This window comes from Saimiri boliviensis, chromosome 15 (genome assembly GCF_048565385.1).
Source record: "Saimiri boliviensis isolate mSaiBol1 chromosome 15, mSaiBol1.pri, whole genome shotgun sequence".
In the NCBI taxonomy this organism is placed as follows: domain Eukaryota; kingdom Metazoa; phylum Chordata; class Mammalia; order Primates; family Cebidae; genus Saimiri; species Saimiri boliviensis.
In genome coordinates, this window is record NC_133463.1 from 87,341,868 (window position 1) to 87,363,849 (window position 21,982).

Below are 21,982 nucleotides of genomic sequence, written 5' to 3' on the forward strand. Positions count from 1 at the left end.
TTGCATCATGTAATCTTGCCTCATGTTAGATAGCACATGCAGGTGTTTAGGAGAGTTATATATGGTAGAAGTAATAGAATGTCAAAAACAGATGCTCTGTGCCTCCCTTGGATCTGTTTTCTCTTAAAGCTGTTCCTCACTCTCCCCTGTCCTGACTGTATGAAAGGGGCTGACCTGAGAAGGCAGATTTTTCCACTGTATTCACCAAAAGAGAAGCACTGGGTAGAGGCTAGAGGACCGAAGGAAGGGAGAATCCAGGATATTCCTTTTCTCAGGCAGTGTTTCCATAGCAACTTCATATCTTCCATGGCTTTGTCTTCTATCAGATGGGTCCATGATGATTTCCACTCTTGTCAAGGAATGCTAGTCCCAGGGATCCAGATATAGTATCTCCCCATTTCTCTCCAGAGCCATGAAGGTAGAGGATTTCTGTTGCTATTAAATCTTGGATGGCTCAATATTCCCTATTGATTTATTGACTTTTCTAAGAACCCCTTTAACCAATTCCCTGCCTTAAATTCCCTCTTTTAAATACTCAGAATGGTGTTCTGGTTTTATCCTAACTGATGGACTATCCTTCCGGGTTGTTGCAAAGCTATAAATTAATATATGAATGTACCTAGCACAATTCCAGGTATCAAGTCAACACTCAATAAATGATAATTTTCTGGGCACATTGCTTAGTACATAGTGAAGACCAGACTGTATGGAAATCTGGTTCTATCACTTACTAGACATGTGGCCACCTTGAGCAAGCTATTTAAAAGTTCTGTGCCTCGCTACAGAATCAGGATAACAATCATACCTACTCACAGTGTTGCTGCAAGTATTCCTGTGTTCATGGAAAGTGCTTGGAATAGTCCCACCTATAAATAGGCCCAACACATATGGGTCATTTTCATGAGATTATAGTTTTGGTAAAAAAAGTCAGTTGATAACATTCCAACAAAGAGAATGGGAAATAAAAGTTTTTGAGAACCTAGTTTGTGCATGACTCCAACAACAAAGCACCTATCTTTTAAATTAGCTCAAGAGATGAGACATTACCTGGGTAAACTAAGAGTCTCAAAACTGGACTCTCTTATGCCCTGTGGAAACTAATGGCGAAAATGTGTGTGTGTGTGTGTGTGTGTGTGTGTGTGTGTGTGTGTTTGTGTGCGTGTCTGTGTGTGTGTGTCTGTGTGTGACTGTGTGTTTGTGTGTCTTCAGAATTGGCCAGTATCAGCTATAGACATATGCCCACTGCTTTTGTCCTAGCTGAACTGGTTCTATACCCCTAGTGGAGAGAGCACTCGATGTGGAGTTAGGAGTCTGGTTATGGTTTCATTACGGATTTGGTGTCTAGTTATGGTTGCATCAGTAGCATTTATGTGATTGAGAGCAAGTTACAAACACTCTGAATATACTTCCATTTATCTACAAATAGGAAATAATATCGGCTTTCATAATTGGTCATACAGATGAAATGCAATTGCAGCTATTATAAGATCGCTGCAAATTATGAAAAGATTTCAGGTCTTCTCCAATAAGAAGCAAAAGTGGAGTAACAGAAAAAAAAAAAACAGAAAACACAGCTCTACCTTTATAAACATTCCAAATAATCCTATGGTTTGGGTTCCATTATTATGTCATTTTTTTCAGGTAGAAAACAAGTTTACAGAGAACATCAGTATCTTGCCTAAGATAAGGCAAGTGAGCTGCAGACACTCGATCTGAACCCAAGGTGTCTGCAGTGAGAGTTCTGGTTAGGAGCCATGACCCTGCCTCCCACCTCTACCCAGGTGGTGTGTGAGGCTGTACACGCAGGTCAGGGGCCTACATGAGGCAGGAATGTCACCTAGGTGGATTGAGAAGCATCTCAAAAGCAGCTTGGTGAAGGAGTGGGGAGCCAGGGAAATAGAAAAGCCTATGGAATGCTTTAGAGAATCATTCACAAGAACTTCTCAGCCCACAGAAGAGTTTTCGACCACACAATTCCTGAGTGAAATTTGATTTATTGATAAGAATAGTGAAAGGCTAAAGTCTGCACCAACTCGCAGTAAGTAAGCAGACAAAGACATTTGCAGATATGCACAGAGAAAACCCCTAGAAAGTAATGGTAAGACCTGGTGGCCGTGGGGAGGGTACACAAAACCTGCCTAAGCTCTGATATTGGAGAGTCAGGCCTTTGGACAGGCCCCGTGTCACATCAGGCCCCATAATTGCGTGCTAAGAGAATCTGCAAATGCATAGGAGTCACCCTTTCCTCAGACACCAGGTGGCCTGAGGCAGGTTCATTCACCTCTGTATGCACAGGATCTTCATCTGTAATATGAGGACATTACCTGTCTTGTCTATGCCAGACCTTTAGTCATAACTGGTTCATTATATGCAGCCATTTGCAAAATATTTTCAAATACATCATCCCAGTTGAACCTTAAACCAATCTGGCATTATTGATAAAACTGATAGTTACTGAAAACGTACAATGGACTAGACATGATAGTAAACACTTGACCTATGTTTGTGTGTGTGTGTGTGTGTGTGTGTGTGTGTGTGTGACAGAGTGTAGCTCTGTCGCCCAGGCTGGAATGCAGTGGCACGATCTCGGCTCACTGCAACCTCTGCCTCCCGGGTTCAAGCAATTCTGCTGCCTCAGCCTCCTGAATAGCTGGGACTACAGGCACCCTCCACCATGCCCAGCTAATTTTTTATTTTTAGAAGAGACAGGGTTTCACTGTGTTGGCCAGGCTGGTCTCGAACTCCTGATCTCATGATCTACCTGCCTCAGCCTCCCAAAGTGCTGGGATCACAAGCGTGAGCCACTGCACCCCGCCTGACCTACATTTCTAATTTCATCCTTAAAACAACTCCATTTTACAGATGAGGAAGCTGTGGCAATGAGAGATTAAAGTCACCTGTTCAAGGCCTCCTAGCTAGGATTGGTGGAGCATGGATCCCAACCCAGACAGTCAGCTTCCAGAGGGCTCCGCGGGCTGCACACGGCGGATATGAAACTCCAAGCCACCGATGAGAGTGGCCGTAGCACTTGGATGACGGATTGGGAAATGACTTTGAAAAGTATTGAGTGGTTGGCAAAGGGGCGCCTTCCTTGCAAATACAGACCTCATTGCCAGTGGCAAACGTCAGACTTAAGTGCCAAAGTTTTCTCTCCAGCACCCGGACAGATTGCAGCCCTTCTGGTGCGCCTGCAGTTGGCTGACTCGCCTGACAAGTGCCATGCCAGAGCCGGCTTCTGAAGAGCAGGAAGAGCCCTCCCCAGCCCTGACCGCACTGACCAAATGGCAGATTTTCAGGCCTCTGCTTAATCACTTGCATTTCAAGCAGAGTCAGGCCTGCTCCTCTCTGAATACTTTATATTAGTTAAGACAGGAAAGCTGCCTATTGTTTAATTTATACTTGAGTTTTCAGCTTTTAACCCCTTATCATTGCCTGAAGATGGAGCTGGAATTTGGGAAGAGTCTAGGGCTGGATTTAGAAAGGAACTTTAGTCAAGCAGTACTTCCTTTATGGCACTGTTATGTCATGTGTTAAATCAAGGGAAGTGGGTGAGTGATACCAACACTTCAACTGCTCAGGGGACCAGGGGATGATAAGGCCAACCTCAAGAGAGCCAGAGAGCTGCTTCTTATCCAGAGGATTCCTTGACCCAATGGAGTCAGTCCAGCTTCTAAATTCAAGGCAGGAAGAAAGTGGAGAGTCACACCCACTCCAAGCCCAAACCTCCTTTTCAGTTCTGCTGCTCCTGTTCCTGCACACGGTGTTAAGGAGTCACCCTAGCCCATGCCAAGCCCTCTTCCATATGCGCTTCTTCCTTGATGCCCTCTTTGTTCTGGTCCAGCAGCACAGGCATGGGTGGTTCATCTAAAAAGGATGGCCTCTTCTCTGATGCTAGCCTAGCCACTAGCCCTGCACCTCTGAGACAATCAGTTCATATCCACAAATTCAGTCTGTGTTCTCAGAGCAAACTCTTGGGGCCAGGTTGGTGGAGCAAGGGCAGACTTTCCCTCCAGAGCCTTGTACCACATCAGAACCCTGCCCCTCCATGTAAGAACAGCTCAGATAGTGGTTCTGAAACCACATGAAGATTTCCAGGCCTGTTTTATTGCTACTTCTAATATTAATGCTACTTCCTTTAAAAGGCTACATGGGGACAAATGTTAGAATGAATGAAAAACTGATATTACCCATCTGTGAAGGACAAACAGGTTCTACCTCACCAAAGCTGTAAATAATATCAAATCAAGCAAATACTCTACTTGTTTCTAAATAGCTTCAACAAGTGGCCGAAACGCTGTGAATATAAATCACTATTTTATGCCATGTCTGCTTTCTTTCTTGCATCCTAAAGGACAACATAACACAGAGTATAGCACTTAAATCTCATGGTGGGGAGGAGAATGGAGAGGGTCCTAACGAATGAGGTTACATTTGAGGCAGGTCTTAAAGGCTGATAGGATTGTAATCTCCCTTGGAGAAAAGGGAAGGGGGAATCTGCAAGGTGGGAAGAGCTTGGGTAGGGACGGGGAGTTGACCGTGGGGATGGCTATTGCTGAGGTGATGAGCTTGTGATGGGGGAAGCCGAGGACTGATGAGCAGAAAGGGAGGTGGGATGGAAAATTAGTTTGCTGGGGCCCAGAATGCTCTCAAGGAAGTTTAAATTTGACTCCCAAGGGAATATAGATCCCTGCAGGGGATTGCAGTGTAGAAGTGGCCCAATTAGAACTGGATTTGAAGCAAATGCCTGCAGCTCTTTGTGCATTTCATTAGGAGAAAAGGAACTGGAGGCAGTGAACACAGTGAGGAAGCTGCTGAGAGGGTCCAGATAAGAAGGGCCTGTATCGGGACGGCAGCAGGAGGGAAACAGACAAGGGAAGAGGCATGGCGGAGAAAATCAACAAAACTCAATGTTCACCAACTGGGCAACACGAAGCCCTTGTCATCTGCCCCTTCTGAATCAGGAGACAGGCTGGAGCCTGTGAATAATAGATGAAGTGCTATGTTGATGATGTCAATTAGAATGAGCATTTTCACAATGTGCTTAAATGAAAATTTCAGGGCTGGAGGCCCAATTAGGAGTGAGTATCATTAAAAACTCAGCACAAGAGGCTCCAGCTTGGTTCTCTGGGAGATTTTCAGTGGTATCACCAGTGTTGGTGAAGGGGAGAGACATGGGGTCTTTCAAGGATGGATGTCAGGGGTGTAGCATGATTTCTGGAGGAGTTCTAGAGGGCAACATTCTGGAGAAAAGCACACTCCACCGCAACAGCACAGATCGGAAGATTTCACTTGATTCAACACTCCTCTTGCACCTGTTTTTGGCAAAAATAATTATAATGAATTTGAGGGTCATCTTTTGGATGCCCTCAAAATAGAGCCTGCGTGTTTGCACTGCCATTTCCATTTCATAGGATCCAAAAAGCACGCTCACCTCAAATGGGAAGAGTTTGATAATGCGCAGAGGCCCCATTTGGGGCTCTAAAGCTATCCTCCATAGACTAGTGTGCTAGTCTATGACACTCAAAAGAAATCCACCAATGCTGTGACAGCCATGTGCCAGTCAACTCTCACTGAAGCTTGGGTCTTTCATGAGAACTTAGGCTTTAGAAATTTACATGATAAATGTGAAATGAAGCTAATTGTCTTCGATACTGTTTTCAGTAACAGTAACAGTGGTTGGTATTTACTGAGCACTCACTAGTGCCAGGGTCTGTGCTTCATGATTCACACATGCTACCTTATTTAATTCTTACCACAATCATTGAGGTAAATTCCAGGACCTTCATTTCACATACAAGAGAACTAAGATGCGAAGGGGTTGGCCAGTTTCCCCGGAGTCTCCTAAATAACAAGCAGCAAGATAGGGCATGGACATCAGTTCCTTCCGACCCTGAAGATGCTGCAAACGTGTCTATTGTTTCCGACCTGACCAAACACTTTCACAAGCAGCAATTTGTTGTTAGTTGCTTGTTTTTCTGTTTTGTTTTGTTTTGTTTTGCTTTCAGGATAATACAAGGATGTTTCTATTAATAATCTCTTCTTGGAGCCAAAGTAACTGCGGCTCAGAGAGCTTAAAGTGACTCATTTCAAAGTCATACAGCTTGCCAGTGGCTTGTCAGGGATTAACAACAAGGCCTCTGACTCCAAAATACGTAGGCAAGTCAGGGACAGAGCCTATCCTCTTCCTGCTCTGAGCCCATTCCTCTTCCTTTATTTATTCTCCATTGTCCCTGGTGTTGCCAAAACCAGAACCATCCTCTCCCCTTCTTCTCTTTCTCTTTCCCACCCACAACTACAGTTCCCCAAACCTGTCTTCTGTATTTCCTACATTTCTTTCCTCTATATTCATCTGCCCTGGCCTCACTGCACAGCTTCTGATTAAGTAGGCTTGGGTGGGACCCACGAATATGCATTTCTAACAAGTTCCCAGAGGAGGCTGTGGTTGTGAGTCTGAGAATCTCTGTCCTTCATTACGACTGCCCAAATGATCACTTCTCCTCTGCATATATAACCTCTCCATGGCTCCTCGGTGTCTAAGGTGTACAGACACCCAGCATTTTGTAGCCTTTAGTCCACGTGAGCCCAGGTGAAGTAATAGAAGATCCACTGTGGATCAGAGAAACACCACTCACACAGATGGAGCCGTCACACGGATAAGGATGCTCCTCCACTCAGAGAAAGCCAAACCCTGAGGGTGAAAGAGGCTGAGTGACCAGAGGCAGGGGTCACTGAACTTCCTTAAAGAATCTTTCCCAATTTCAATGTTTCATTTATTTGTTTGATCATTCATTTACTATTCCATGCAATTAGAATACATCTTTGAACAAACAGACAAATATCTTGCCCTCGTGGATTAAGTATTGTGACAGGTGCACTCTGTTCATAGGAAACACAGAGAAGAAAAAAACAGTTGAGTTCCCCCAGTTCCCTAGGAAGGCAGGAAGCACATTCGCTGCCTGGAACAGCTTTTGGTGCCTGGCCTTGCCACGTCTATGCAACATTTTAGTGAAGGTTCTAGCTGGGGTAATTAGGCAGGAAAAAGAAATAAAAGTCATAGGAAGAAAGAATTGAAACTATTTCTATTTGCAAAGGCATGATCTTGTATAGAATATATAGAAATATATATAAAGAAAATAATATAAATAAAAAATATAAAGAAATCTACAAAAAACTGCTTGAGCTAATAAACAGTTTCAGCAATGGTATAGATACAAGGTCAGTATACAAAATCAGTTGCAATTCTATACAGTAGCAATGAACAAACCAAAAATGAAATTAGAAAATGATTCCATTTACAAGAGCATCAAAAAGAATAAAGCAATAAATTTAGTAAAATAACTACAATGCTTATACACTGAAAAGCACAAACTATTGTGGATAAAAATTAAAGAAGATCCAAATAAATGTAAAGAAACCCATGTTCATGAATCAGCAAACTTAGTATTGTTAGATGGCAATAATCCCCAACTTGATCCACTGATTCTATCTAATCCCTTTTAAAATTCAGCTGGCTTTATTTTTCATAAATTGACAAGATGATTCGAAAATTCATTAACATTGACAAGGCTCAGAATAGCCAAAACAATGTTGAAAACTATCAAAGCTGGAGGGTTTACACTTCGCAGTTTTAAAACTACTATGAAGGAAGAGTAATGAAGATAGTGTGGTATAAATTGATGAAATAAAATTGAAAGTAAAGAAGTAAACCCTTACATTTATAGCAATTCATTTTCAACAAGGGTGCCAGAACAATTTAATGAGAAGAAAAATAGTATGTTCAACATATAGGACAATGATATTCAAATACAAAATCATGAAGATGAATCCCTCTTTCATACTGCACACACACTCCAAAATTAATTTAAAATTTATCAGAGATCTAAATAGAAAATTAAGCTATAAAACTCTTAAAAGAAAATTTTGACATAAATCTTCATGACCTTGGATTAGACAATGGTTTCTTAGATATAGCACAAAAAAAAAGCATCAAGAGAAAAAAATCAACAAACTGGACTTTAAAAAATTAAAAACTTTCATGCTGAAATAATTCCATCCAGGAAGTGAAAAGAAAACCCATGGAATGGGAGATAACATTTCCAAGTCATTGATCAGATGAGAGACTTTTATCTAGAATATATAAAAATAACTTTTACAACTATATAAAGAGAAAAACGTATTTGAAAATGAACAAAAGATTTGAATAGACATTTCTCCAAAGAAGATACACAAATGGGCAATAACCATGCGAAATGATGCTTAATATAATTAGACATTGCAGAAATGCAAATGAAAACTATGAGATACCATATCATATCTACTAAGATAGCTATAATCAAAAAGACAGATAATAATAAGTGTAGGAAAAAGATGTGGAGAAATTGTAACACTTATACATAACTGGTAAGAACATAAAATAGTGCAGCCACTTTGGAAAACAGTTTGGGAGTTCCTCAGAAAGTTAAACATAGCATTACCATATGATCCAGTAATTCCACTCCTAGGTATATGAAAAATGAAAACATATGTCCATGTAAACATTTACACACGAATGTTTACAGTTCATTGCAGCATTACAGATATAGCCAAAAATTGAAAGCAATCCAAATGTCTATCAACTGATGAATGAATAAACAATGTATATCTGTACAATCGAATATTTTTATTTATTTTTTTAATTGCATTTTAGGTTTGGGGGTACATGTGAATAACATGCAAGATTTTGCATAGGTACACATGTGGCAATGTAGTTTGCTGCCTTCCTTCCCCTCACCTGTATCTGTCATTTCTCCCCATGCTACCTCTTCCCACCTCCCCACCTCCCCGTCCCTCCCCCAATTCCCCCCAACAGACCCCAGCGTGTACTGCTCCCCTCCCTGTGTCCATGTGTTCTCATTGTTCAACACCCACCTATGAGTGAGAACATGTGGTGTTTGATTTTCTGCTCTTGTGTCAGTTTGCTGAGAATGATGGTTTCCAGGTTCATCCATGTCCCTACAAAGGACGCAAACTCATCGTTTTTGATGGCTGCGTAATATTCCATGGCATATATGTACCACATTTTCCCTATCCAGTCTATCATTGATGGGCATTTGGGTTGGTTCTAGGTCTTTGCTATTGTAAACAGTGCTGCAATGAACATTCGTGTGCATGTGTCCTTATAGTAGAATGATTTATAATCCTTTGGATATATACCCAATAATGGGATTGCTGGGTCAAATGGGATTTCTATTTTTAGGTCATTGAGGAATCGCCACACTGTCTTCCACAATGGTTGAATTAGTTTACACTCCCACCAACAGTGTAAAATTGTTCCTATTTGTCCACATCCTCTCCAGCATCTGGGAAAAAATTTTTGCAGTCTCCCCATCTGACAAAGGGCTGATATCCAGAATTTACAAAGAACTAATACAGATCTACAAGAAAAAAATGAACAAGCCAATTCAAAAATGGGCAAAGGATATGAACAGACACTTTACAAAAGAAGACATATAGGAGGCCAACAAACATATGAAAAAATGCTCATCATCACTGGTCATTAGAGAAATGCAAATCAGAACCACATTGAGATACCATCTCACACCAGTTAGAATGGCGATCATTAAAAAATCTGGAATCGAATATTATTTTACCATTAAAATAATAAACTACAAATTTATCCTATGATAGGAATGAATATTGAACCATTATGCTAGAAGAAGCAAAAAAAATCCACATATTATCTGAGTCCATTTATGTGAAATGTCCAGAAGAGGCAATCTACGTACACAGAAGGTAAATGAGTGGTTGTCCAGGGCTGAGGAGATGGGAGGAGCAGAGAATCACTGCTAACAAGTATGGGGTTTTTTGAGGGTGATCAAAATGTTCCAAAATTAAGTTGTAGTGATAGTTATTGATAGGGTTTGGCTGTGTCCCCACCCAAATCTCATTTGAAATTGTAGTTCCCTTAATTACCATGTGTCATGGGAGGGACCCAGAGGGTGGTAATTTAATCATGGGGGCAGTTACCCTTATGCTGTTCTCATGCTACTAAGTGAGTTCTCATGAGATGTGATGGTTTTATAAGTGTTTGGAAGTTCCCCCTTTGCACTTCTCTCCCTGTGGCCATGTAAAACATGACTGCTTCCCTTTCACCATGATTGTAAGTTTCCTGAGGCCTCTCCAGGCATACTGAACTGTGAGTCAATTAAACTCCTTTTTTTATAAATTACCCAGTATCAGGTATGCCTTTATTAGCAGCACGAGAACTGACTAACACAGTTATGCAACTCTATGAATATACTCAAAGATATTGAAATGTATACTCTGTGTGAATAAAATTTATGGTATATGAATTATATCTTAATAAAAACTCTTAAATCACATTAAACTCTTAACCAGATACAGCAGAAGAGATGGTGCATAGGAAGATAGCACTGATGAAACTGCCTAGAATGTAATATAGAATGATAAATAAACAAAAAAGGAAATTAAATATCTGGAAAGAAGTATAGAGGCTAGATTAGGAACCTCCAACGTCCATGTAATAAAAATGCCAGAAGAAAATAAATGGATGTTAACAAGGGAGATAACAACCAAGAATGTTCCAGAAGTGAAGAACTTTAAAAAAGACATACACTCTCACATTAGAATAGGATATTCTGAGTTCCAGGTAATAGCCACAGACATCTAAACGCTTTAAAATGTAAAGAAAAATGAGAAAATCCTAGAAGCCTTCCAGAGACAATAGATTACCTACAAAGAAATCTGTTCAAGAGCAGATTTCTCATCAGCAAGAAAACAGTTGCAGATGGAAATGGAATAATATCTTCCAAGTGCCAAAGGGAAATAACTGTCAGCCCAAAATTCTAATCATAACCAAGCCATAATTTATGTGCAATGAAAATCACTGGTTGAATGTCTAACTCGGAAGCCAGATCACATGGATACTTAACGCAGCTCTGTAACTTATGATTTATGTGGTCTTAGGTGGAGTTTGCCTCCATTTTCTGACCTGTAGCATAAAGATAGCCACCTTATTAAAGGGTTATGAAAATTCAATGAATGTGTGTCTGTAATCACACTCAAAACAGTGCTCAGCACATGGTAGTACTATTTAAGGGTTGGTTAGTTAATTATAAATTCAAGAAATCTAGTTTGACAATTAATACAAAAGCCACCTTCCAGTATTGTAACCAAGAAAGTTATTTTTGTAATATTTAGTAGGAGACCAAAACATAAAAAAGATCCAAAGGAGAAAATACTAAAAGAATCAACAAACAAAAGAATAAATTACCCATCAAAACTATATCACACTCAGGGCCTTGTTTACACCTATATGTACAAAACATGGTCTCGAATTATAGGCAACTGATACAAATTTGAAAAATGGACAAATCTCCAATTATGTTTATTTTAATGTAAAAGATTAGAACAGAAGTAATACAACTGAACAATGCATCACACACACACACACACACACACACACACACACACACACACATTCTTCCTCTCACAAATCTCAGAAATGTTTCAGTGATTGGAAGATTGTTCCCAATCTTTTGCCATATGGTAATTAAATTAGAAACCAATATTAAAAAGAAAACAGAAAAAAATGTACACTTCCAAATCACAGAGGAAAAAAAATAAGAAAGAGTAAATATAAATGAGTTCAGTGTTCAACAAACTAGAAAAAAAATAAAGGAATGGAGTAAATAATAGAAGTTTGTTGAAAATTCACGGTCCAGTAATATAATATTTACTTCTAAGATTCTCCTCCTAGTGCTTCTCAACTGTAAAATATTGCAACATTTACTTGTTACACATACATTTAAAATTATCTTAAATTCATTAAAATTGTGAAACTAATAATGAAACAGTGTGCCTATGTGCATGTTTGTAATGCTTAATTGAGGCCATACATTCCAGGAGGAAATGAATTATGATTTATTCACTACCGCATCCTCATTCCATATAATGGTGCCTGGCATCTAGAAGAGTGATATATTTATTGAATGTTGTAGTTGCATAGTCAAATGAGCCAGAAGTTAATCCTCAGAGAATTTTTCAGAGTAAAACAGAACTGAGTTATGATCCTGGCTCTGGAACACTATGGCTGAAATCTGGGAAGGTTTAATGTCTCTCAGCTACAATTTTCTATGACACAAAATGAAAATGACAGAAGCTACTTTTCAAGGTTCTTACAGGACTTAGAAAGATGAGCATGTATCAACTATTAAATTATTTTGTCTTTGTTCTTCACCTGCCCTTCTATATTCTGTTCTGCGATACTCAGGCTAGAACCACGAAGCAGCTGGTTCTGTTAAAGAAACCTGATTCAATGATGCTGGTTAAAGCACAGTAAGGAAGACTATTCCAGCCCATCCTAAGACCACTGCAATAAGGTCTGGCAATGTGGAAGGTCTGGCAATGTGGAAGGTAGATTAGGCTCAACTATGAATACAGCATGGGCAGGTAAGAATTTATAGCCAAAGAGTGGGGTGGAGAGTGAGGGGCAGCAGATAAAAAATTACTGAAAGGAAACATCAGAGGATTCTGGCTAAACCTAAACCAACCTAATAGGATTCCAAAAAGATGGGACAGAGTGATTAGACATCCCTTGAGGGATGGCAGAGAATGAGGAACCTAATCAGATATTAAGGAATAGCAGACATCAAGGATGGGGGTTCTTGCTAAACTAAGCAAGGTTCTTTGCTGAAATTGGATTTTTTAAGGAAGCGTAAAGATGGACCCAGCAGAAAGTTTGGGAAGCAAATAATCTTTGTCAGTTCCATGTTAAGCTTGGCCAGTAGGTGGCACTAGAGCAGGGCTGAGAGGAGGAGAAAGAAGGGACTTGCTCCTTCCTGTTGCCTCTTCCATGAGCTTCCTGTCTGGTTCCTGTTTCCCTGAGCATGACATGACCTGCAAGTCTTCTCCATGATGGCTGTGGCTCTTTTCTTCCCATAAGAGCCACTGTATCCAGTTTGCATTTTCCCCAGCACTCACAGAACCAGCTCTTTCAGGGCCCATCAGACACACCAGCATCAACTGGGCAGCCCCTGACCTCAGATGACTCCCTGAACCCACTTTTAATGTCTAAATTCCAACATCTGTTCCCCTAGTCAGTTTCCTTCTGTCCCTGAGCCCTGCAGTTCCCACCTCTGTGATGTCCTTCAGTGCCCTTTGTGTCTTTTGATTACCTTGTCAGTTTTTACCTAGTTCACAATTCTTTATATTATTTCAGTTCAAATAACTGGTGTGTTTTCTCTTTGGCCCCAGACTGATAAAGGACTCACAGCTCCTAACATGGTAGCTCCTAGTAGCATTCACAAGGGAGTTGTTCATGTATTGTCACATGTGATGCTAAGAATAATGCTGAGAAGTCCTATGGGTAGTTCCCCATTATGCATATGAGAACTAAGATTCACAAAGCCTGAATTTCTCAAAGTAACCCTCTAGTGAGTGGCTGAGCCAGAACTCAATCTGCCATTTCCCAGATGTCACTCTGCTCCTTGTTAGATATCTTTTTTCCAAAATTTATTGGCCACTATTTTAAGAGAACAATCTGAACCAGATATTAAATTAGTCCTCATGGATTTATTTCAGTGGAATATTGAATATGATTAAAATCTTTCCATTCTTTTGAAATGTTTTTCCTTAAGTGCTACTCAAAACAATATAAACATTTGATAAATGGAAAATGTTTGATGTGAAAGAACACAGGCCTTATTTAATTCAGCTAATGAACAGTCAATCTTTGGAATCTGAAAACCTGGGTTGGAATCTGACCCCTCACAAGTTATTAGCCATGTGAACTTATAAAAGACAATTTCTGAACCTAAGTCTTCTCATACGTAAAATGGCTAATGCCTTGTTGGACTTTTGCAAAGATTAAGTGGTTTCTGTAAGATGCCTGGTATATAAACAGCCTCAAATTAAAATGTCCTATCATTAGATACAGAGACTGGTCCTTTCTCAAAGTGAAATGCAATACACTTTCTTTAAAATTTTCTCCAAAAATATAGTTAGATGACTTTACACAGTTCTCTGAATCTAGAGAATAAGTTATTTTCCATCTTGTTGCATCTCTGAAAGAAGAGTTGTATTCAGTCCACGGTTTTAGTTGCATGGTTTCCATTGCAGCCTCAATGGTCCTGAAGTCCTGCAAGGGCTGCCGTGAAGGCCAGCAGCAGAATGGGAGACAAGACATCAGTGAGGAACCTTCAACCCCCAGAAAGATTCTGGCTGCTGGTCAAGATGGCAGTTTAAAAAAAAGAAACTGAATCAAGTCACATAATGTTAAGTACAGAGGTAATATAGGTTTCAGTTCCTTAGAGATATCCACAAGGTCCAAAGTTGGGGGTTTTGTTTGTTGTTGTTTTTCTTTTCTTTTTTCCATTTTGCCATCCTAAGTGCTGATTTCACTGTCAAGCCAGAGGAAAACTGTTTGCAATCTTACAAGCCTCACATAAGATCTACTGATATCTTGTGGAAGAAAAGAGTATCACCTCCAGGTTCACTATTAGGATTAGAGAATGTGTTCTACAAGGTTCATCAGACTTTAACTGATAATGCACAGCCAGAGAGAGGCCATATGTTCATTCATGAGAAGTGACTGTGTGCCCTGTTGCTGGATAGGGGTCAGCTTTCCCTAAGGCACATTGATGCATGGAAGACATAGATCCTCAGAAACAGACAGATTCCCCCTAGCAAGGAAGACGTGGGACTTAAAAAAGAGATCCTGTTGTAAATAAATACTAAGAGAGCACTGACCCCAAGGACATCAAAAGTCTTTCTGGGTTCTCCCCTGTACGATACCTGTATAAACACTTACCTTACAGTTCTGGAGGCCAGAGTCAGAAACCAAGGTGTTGGCAGTGCTATGTCATGGCAGCTCAAAGGGAGAATCTGTTCCTCATCTCTTTCCATTTCTGGCAGCTTCAGGCATGCCTGGGATTTTGGCTGCATCACTTCCATCTCGACGCTGTTGGTCACATTGCCTCTTCCTCTTCTGTCTCTCAAACCTCCCTTGGCCTTGCTCTAATGAGATTGGATTTAGGGTCCACTAGGATAATCCAGGATCATCTCATCCCAAGGTCCTTAATTATATCTGCAAATATCCTTTTCCAAACAAGATAACATTCACAAGTTCTGGGGATTACAGTGTGGGCATATCTTTTTTTTATTTTTTTGGCAGAGGGTGAGGGACCATTCACTGTACTGTACCACAGGGATGTCATAAGATTGTGTATTTAAAACTCCAGCAAAGGACTGGCACCAGTAGGCACATGATAAATATTGGTTGAAACTATATTTATTTATATGTCTTTGCAGCCTCAGCTGGCACTTTACTGACTCGCTATGCCATTCCTTCTGGGGATTCTGGAAAAAGACAGCATTCTCTTGGCCTGAACAAAAAGAATGTGAGCCAACAGGACAAAGGATCTAACTGTGGGGATGTAGAGTCCGATGCAGGGAAGAGCAGGTTGACCCAGATGGCAGGGAGAAAGAACAAGATGACCATCACAGCAAGAGCTTGGAGGAGGGGAGAGAACATGAGCAAGAACACAGGACATGCAGAATTGCTGGCCACTCTGTCTCATCACTTTTCTTATCCTGGCATGGGCTGAAAATAACTTATAAGCCTCCGGTCAGGCAGCAACCCTGAAAGTATGTAACTTTTTCCTCTTGAAAAATTTACGATCTCCTGAAGGATATACTTTACAGATCCTACATCTAAGCTTATTCTTCTTCTGAACAAACACATCAATCTTTCCACTCCCTCATTTTTCAAATAATGAGTCAAAGCCGTTTTCTCATTATTCTGTTTTCCATTTTTCAAAGAAAGGTGATACTGAAATTTCATACTCGAATTTCATGCTCAGAGAATTCCCCAACTGGAATGAAGGGATCATGGAAATCATCTATCCTAGCCCTGTCTCTTACAGAGAAGGAATCTGAGGCTGGGAGATTTTAAGTTACTTACCGAAAGTCTCAGTCAGTGGGTTGGAAGGAAAGGATACACTGCTCGAAGAAACAGTTTGAGCCAAATCCCAGATGGAAAAAATTCCTGGAAATCTATGTAGTCAAGCTGGTCTGAGAATGTGGAATGGCTGATAAAGGTGGTAAGCTAGTCACCGTCCTGGGTCACCAACTCTAGTCAAAAATGTCTGTTTTATCTCTTAAATTATCCCTAATATTCTGTATGCAATCTCATTTGCCAAGTAAAGGTTAGACCCTTAAACCCATAAAAGGGTCATTATTCATGTTCTGGAGACTCTGAGAAAGTGAAGGGAATGCAAAGTATGAAATAATAAGATCCATAACTTTGTCATCGATCGTATTAAATGTACCATTCATTACCATCCATTGACATGCAGTCACCACCTTCATGCCAGTCCCTTTAATACTCACCTTTTTAAGAATATATTTTTTTCTTCACTTCGGTTAAAAGCCAAACATCTAAAATGACATGATGAATGAGAGAGGTCACTGAATAAAACAGCAACCTTGAACTAAGCAAGTGAAATTGGAAAACTTCATCTCTCTTTGCATCTTGTCCACTTGCAGGCTCCAGCCAGACTCAGTGGGGCCCCAGGGAGTGTCTGCCCATGAGGAAAGACAGACCCAGAGAATTTAAGTGACTTTCCCATGATCATAAACTCAGTCGGCAAAATTGTTGAGCTGGGAATTTCTATGCCTGATTATGAGTGCTCTCCACAACCCCACATTGTTAAACTAGCAACTCAAGGTTTAACACTGTCTGAAATGAAAGCCTCTAAAGGCTTTTGGAAGGTTTCAAGTAGAATGATTGCCTTAACAACAGAGTAATTGTATCAATCAAGGTTCAATCAGAGAAATAGAACAAGTAGGCCGCATGTGTGTGGAGAGAAGGAGAATGCGATGGATTTATTATAAGGAATTGGATTACACAGCTAGGGATGGGGACTGGCCAAGCAAGTCTGCAGTCTGCTGGGCAGGGGAGGCCATCACGAAGGATAGCGTTCAGCAGCTGGAGTCCAGCAAACCTGTTGTCCACTGGCAGAGGTCTTCCTCCCCAGTAAAAGTGTAAGCTCTCTTTTTTTTTTTTTTTTTTTTTTTTTGAGACAGAATCTCACTCTGTTGTTGCCCAGGCTGGAGTGCAGTGGCGTGAGCTCGGCTCACAGCAAACTCTGCCTCTTGAGTTCAAGCGATTCTCCTGCCTCAGCCTCCTGAGTAGCTGGGATTACAGGTGCCCTCCATCATGCCCAGCTAATTTTTGTATTTTTTTTTTTAGTAGAGACAGTTTCACTATGTTGGCCAGGTTAGTCTCAAACTCTTGACTTCAGGTGATCTACCCGCCTTGGACTCCCAAAGTGCTGGGATTACAGGCGTGAGGCAGTGCGACTGGCTGTAAGACCTCTTTTAAGGCATCTGAACTGATTAAGTCAGGCTCACTCAGGATAATCTAATTTAAAGCCAACTGATTGTGAAGTTTAACTACATCTGCCAAATTTATTCACAGCAGCATCTAGACTAGCATTTTATTGGGTAACCAGGAACTGTTGTTCAGCCTATCCAAGTTTATATATCAAGAAGCTATTGTAACAATCATGAATATTTATTGGCCAAATCTCCAGATGAGTGGAAAGTTAGACATGGAAAGAAATAATTATTGGTGACGTTCATGATAGGGTTTCCATGTTTTATTTACAAGAGCAGTTTCAAGAGACATCAAAGTTCCAGGTGCATCTTTGGACATATGTGGCTATGTTGCTGGGCCCAATTTGCTAATTGTTAAGGATCTTTGCATCTGTTTTCATGAGACACAGTGGTCTCTATTTTCTTTTATTGTACTCTTTCTCAGATTTCAATATCAAAAACATGCTGTTATAATAAAAGACAGGATGAGTTGAGCCTTGAGTGAGGGCATCAACTGGAAGGTAAACCCAAGGGAACTTTTTTGACCTGCGAGATGCTAATGTGTGTACATTCATTCAAATGGGAGCTTAAACGAGTGGACCTCATGAAGATAGAGAGTAGATTGGTGGTTACCAGAGGCCAGGAGGGAAGGGAGGAGAGGAGTAACGAAGAGAGGTTAATTAATGGGTAGGAATATACACTTTGGTAGAAAAAAGTAAGACCTGGTGTTCAATAGATCAAAATAGCTAGAATGACAATAGTTAACACTCACCCATTGTACATTTCAAAATAGCTAGAGGATAATTAGAGTGTTCCTAGCATAAAGATAAACATGTAAGGTGATGACTATCTGAACCATCTTGATTTGATTATATGAATGTATCAAATTATCACGTGCCCCCAAACTATGTACACCTAATATATATCAATAAAATATAAATAAGAACGTTCTTTTAAAATTGTGAAAATGTATTGGCTTGTACACCAAGGAAATCTGCACTTTTCCACATGTAGGTGTGACTGCTGAGGTCTCGTCAGAAGCAGACACTAAGAAGGAGTTAAGCACGCAAGAGATTTATTGGTGGAAATGTCTGCGAGTAGGTATGAAGGGCTTTCAGGTCTGACAACCATGAAAGGAGACGGGGAAGGAAAAGCGATCAGGTAGAAAGAGACCACAGTGCAGCTCCGGGAAAATCTCACTCGGGCCAGTGGGGTGGCTCAGAGCAAAGACACTCAGTAGAAGCATCCACATTGGGCACAACTGTTCTGGCTCTCCTGTTCCCATCGTGCTCTGTCATCAGCTGGGAGCAGCTGCGGGGAACAGGTTATTGGTATGAAAATCTCAGCTGATCCTAGTGGTGCAGAGGCTGAGGGCTGGCAGCTGATAAACCCCTAAGACTCTCTCCCCATCATTGCCATGGTAGGATGGGGAAAGAGTATTTGGGATTCATTATTACTACTAGTTTATGGAAGTGGCTTGGACACATTCAGTACACTCAGCCCCAAACTAGAGGATGCACAATTCGATCCTAGATCCTCTTTGTCCCCAAGTCTTCATTCCCTTCGTTTCCTTTCCCTTATGCCAGACTCAAAATCAAGGCTTTTTATCACATTGTCGCATAATGATGAGAAAACAGGTCTGCCCCTGACAACATTCCTCTGTGTTATGGAAATACCGGAAAAGTGAGGAAATGATGTTAATGAAGGCAACATCCTCCTGGGTTATTTTGCAGACTCCCCTTCTCAGAAATTCGTGGTAATTCGTATTCTGGCTGTTTTTCTAAGGAAGAATCCATCTAAAGTGCAAACAGTTCACCTCTGCAATACCCGAAGCAGAAATAACTTGTTGTGAGCACAGGGAATAGCCAAGCACCGCCAAAGGGTATCCACTTAGAGATTTAGATCAGCCCGTTGTGGCAGCAGGGCAGGGCAGCAATCCCAGCCCCTGCTGAAGGAAACAGGACCCCATCAAACTGGAGAATCCAGGATGGCTCCTGGGCCAGGCAAGGACGGCTCACCATCCTCATGCCCGGGAGATTAAAAGAGGTCGCACAGAACCTTCCCTATGACAAAGGCCCTGGGGAACAGGCCAGGAGGCCGAGCTAAGGCTCCTGTCCTGGAAGCTGTACCCTCAGATGGACCTACTCTCTCTGAGGTCTTATTCCCCTCTATGGATTTCCTATTGCTGCTATAGCAAATTGCTCCAAACTTAGTGGCTTCAAAACGCTGCAGGTTTATGCTCTTCCAGCTGCATAGCATATCCAATCTGAGAGTTTCACCTGAGGAATCTTCTTTCTCCTCTCCTCTTCTTCCCCCACTCATCCTGTTCTCCCACTGCCACCCAAGGAGATGGTCTTGGTTGTAGGTATGGTGGTCAGTGTGTGGGCATCTGTATGTGTGTACACATATGTGTGTGCATGTGTGTGTGATTATGTGAGTCTGTGTGCATGTGTATGTGAATTTTGTGTTTTGCGTATGTGTGATTTTGTGTGAGGGTGAGTTTATATGTGTATGTGTGTTTGTATATGTGTGGGTTTACGTATATGGGTTTATATGGGGGGTTGAATGTGAATTTATATGTGAGTTTATGTATGTGTGACTGTGTGTGATGGAGAGTTTGTGTGATTTGTGACAGTTTGTGTACCTGAGTTTATAGGTGTTTGTGTGCACACGGTGTTTGTAGGTGAGTTTGCATTTGCATCTATGAGTATGTATGTGTGTGAGTTTATATCTGTGTGTGTGTGTTTATGTGTTTGTGAGTTGGTGTTTCTGTGTATGTGTGTGTGTGCATGTGAGTTTATATTTGTGTGGGTTTGTGTGAGTCTGTGAGAGTTGGTGTGTGGATGAGTCCATGTATGTTTTATGTGTATGTTTATGCATGTGTGTCTGTGCATGTGAGTACACGTGTGTGTGTCGGTGGAGGCAGCATCGTGGTTGTAAAATGAGTTTTCAGACTTCAGCAAGTGCTATCGCCACATGAAGATTTTTTTCCTCTCATCACGGCAGAGGCTCCTTCACGGTCACATGCTTTCCCAGTTTCCTCCTGCTCCCTCTCAGCTCCCCCTCTGCCTCCTTCAGTGTCTCCTTAGCTCCTTGATCCTCACGAGCATGCCGGGGGAACACTCCTTCTCTGCACTTTCCTGACAACTTTGTGCATGGGTGACCTTGGCCCCTAACATGGCCTTAGCTACCATCTGCACACTGACAGCTCTCATATTTATCCAGAGCTTCAGGGGGCTGCATTCACCTGACTCCCCAACTCCCCTGCTTAGATGGTGAAAGGCATTTGACACTTACCATGTCCAAAGCCAAAGTCTGGTCCTTCCCTGTGGAATCGTCTCCTTTCCTAGTCTTATCCATCCCAGGAAATGAAGCAGTCCTGGAGTTCTCCCAATTCCCTTCTCTCACAGCTCTTCTATACCATCAAACTCATCCAAAATCCAGCATCTCCACTGTTCCCACCCTGTCCAAACCACCAGGTTTCTGCAAAAAGAAGATGTGAACTGATTTCCCTGCTTCTATGCTGGCTGCAAGAATCTATCCTAAAAACACCAAGTGAACCCCTGCCATCAGGTTCCCTAGAAGTGGAGCCTGAGATGGAGATTCTGGGGGCATGTGATATTTGGGGGAGCTCTCAGGAGAAAATAATCTGTAAGAGATTCAGAGAAGAAGCCAGATAGAAAAGGAGAAGGAGCAGAGCAAGGATGAAGTCTCAAGCAAAGTCTGGTTTTGGCTCAATCCCCGGAGGGGAGGACTCTGAAGCATGAACCATATGGCAATTGTGACCCCTTGAAGCAAGAGGTCCAGGCTTTTGTAAACCCCGTCAGTCATTGGCTGGGGACCACTGGTGGTTCTGGTCAACTGCAAGTGATCGTCCAGAGAAGGAGGCAGCTGGGAGCCATCAGCACTCAGTGCTCACAGAAGGCCAGGGGTGGTGACCCTGGCCAAGTGAAGGGCATCTCTGTTAGACAGCAACTCCTAGAAGAGCTGTTCTCAAACTTCACCGTGAATCAGAATCACCTGGAAGTAGGGCTGCCAGGGTTAGCAAGTGAAAACTCAGGATGCTGGATAGATTTGGATTTCAGATGAACAATGCTTTTTAATCTAAGCATTTGCTATTGCATGAGACATACTTACTCTAAAAAATTACTCATGATTTTTCTGAAATTCAAATGTAACAGTGTCCTTATCTTCTCCCTGTAGGGCTTGTTGAAACAGATTGCCTTTGTCTCTGATTCATGAGGCCTGGCTGGGGTCTGTGAACGTGCCCTGCCCTCTGAACAGGTTTCCATGTTTAGTGGATTCTGGGAACACATACAAACTAAAACCCACTCTTGTAGTATATCCTAAAAAAATAGGTCAGACTGTATTGCTCAAGATTTCTAAGGTTTTCTAAGGCCCTTAAAAGAAACACTGAAGTCCTGACAAGAGCATTCATGGTTCACATGACCTGGCTTTGGAGCCACCTCTCTTATCCCTTCTTTAAATGCCCATATCCTTCATTCATTACTGTTAAGAAAGACACATGCACACGTATGTTTATTGTGGCACTGTTCGCAATAGCAAAGACTTGGAACCAACCCAAATGCCCATCAATGATAGAGTG